Source organism: Sitodiplosis mosellana, unplaced genomic scaffold (assembly GCF_009176505.1).
Source record: "Sitodiplosis mosellana isolate CC-2019 unplaced genomic scaffold, AAFC_SMos_1.0 Smas_scaffold_6102, whole genome shotgun sequence".
NCBI lineage: Eukaryota > Metazoa > Arthropoda > Insecta > Diptera > Cecidomyiidae > Sitodiplosis > Sitodiplosis mosellana.
The window spans coordinates 1,164,165-1,165,657 of NW_022601343.1; the positions used below are offsets into that span (position 1 = coordinate 1,164,165).

At 40.2% G+C, this 1,493-nt stretch overlaps 1 protein-coding gene across 4 annotated transcripts in view; it reads right to left on the reverse strand.

Moving 5' to 3' along the window:
- Window positions 1-1,493, reverse strand: part of LOC129573606 (MOXD1 homolog 2) — a 221,248-nt gene that overhangs the window by 43,002 nt on the left and 176,753 nt on the right. The window lies entirely within an intron of this gene.

The following is a 1,493-nucleotide window of genomic DNA, read 5'->3' on the forward strand; positions in this document are numbered from 1 at the left end:
CTCTCTCTCTCTCTCTCTCTCTCTCTCTCTCTCTCTCTCTCTCTCTCGAACACTTTTGCACTCTTCCTCTCATGGCGAGACGCCTTGATATGAATAATGGGTGAGTTCGTTGTCGTCATTTAACAACACTGTGCTTGCACAACCCGCTTGAATTGTTTTATGCTTTGCACGACCGGTGATTTGGAATAACCATAGCGAAATGGACAAAACACTTCAGCTCTAGTTCAATCGAATGTGTGATTTGATTTAATTTTTTTTCGCTGTCGCTGTCGCTGTTTTAGTTCTTGCTTTCGCTCTCGCACAGCACACAGTGTATATTCACAGTGCGGTTTATTTGTTTTTGCCCAGTCTTTTGTTTGCCGTAACGCAAATTCAATCGAATTGATGACATGAGCCAATGTTTTTTCGCAGAAGCTCTTTTTGTTGATGAGATCGCTTCACCATCGTCGTCATCATCATCGTTGAAAGTAGACTGTATTATTTTTTCATGGCTGTACTCTCAAAAACAAGGTAATTATTCGACTGTCGGCTCTCGATGCTCGATGCTCAATTTCCACAAAAATAGATGTAATGGGATAGATGGTTCGATGCACGTTTTTATATACCGTAACGAATCGCTACAAATGACCACGTTAATAACATGGAACAGCACAAGAGGTGTGAAACACCGTGAATATTTGTGTGCTCACTGTATATTGCCACGCAGCCATCCAGCCAGGGCCCCAATGCCCGATCTCCCAAGAGAGAGAGAGAGAGAGAGAGAGAGAGAGAGAGAGAGAGCGAGGGAGTTGAAGAGAGAATACAAATAGCCACGGCATCAGCAGCAGAACATTAAAGGATCAATACAGTGTGTGCGCGCGCGCGTGCTTGTGTATGTCTATGTTAGGGAGCCTCAGTTCGCACTTATGCGAAGAAATAAGTAACAAAATATAGCGCGCACCTTCATATAAATGATAATTTTGAATGAAATAAGTATGTGTGTGTATGGCTGATGCTGCTTTAATTTTGACACAGACACATTTTCTTGAACTCGCACACACTTCGTCGTTTCTCATTTCGATTGCAAGCCATTGTACATTGTACATGGCCATTTGAACTTCTTAATGTTCTCGCACTTAAGCGCACTTTATTAACCACAATATTACATCCATTCCACATCATAGACGCACATCATGTATCGTAATTAGCTTTATAAATGTTGAAAAACTCTACCTCAAGGCTCGATCAATGTTCAACGTGTGTTACTTTTTTTCATTGTTGTTGCTCATTCAGAAACTTTTTTGAGCTGTGTTTCATTTCTCGATTTTATTGTATGACTCATTATTATTTGAGGTCATTAAATGAAATGCAGAATGAAAATCAAACAAATCCTCTGGGTGATAAAAAAGACAGATTATAGAAACATCAATTTAAGTGTAAATATGAATTTGTTGCCCACTTTTCATCTCTCTCTCTCTCTCTCTCTCTCTCTCTCTCTCTCTCTCTCTCTCTCT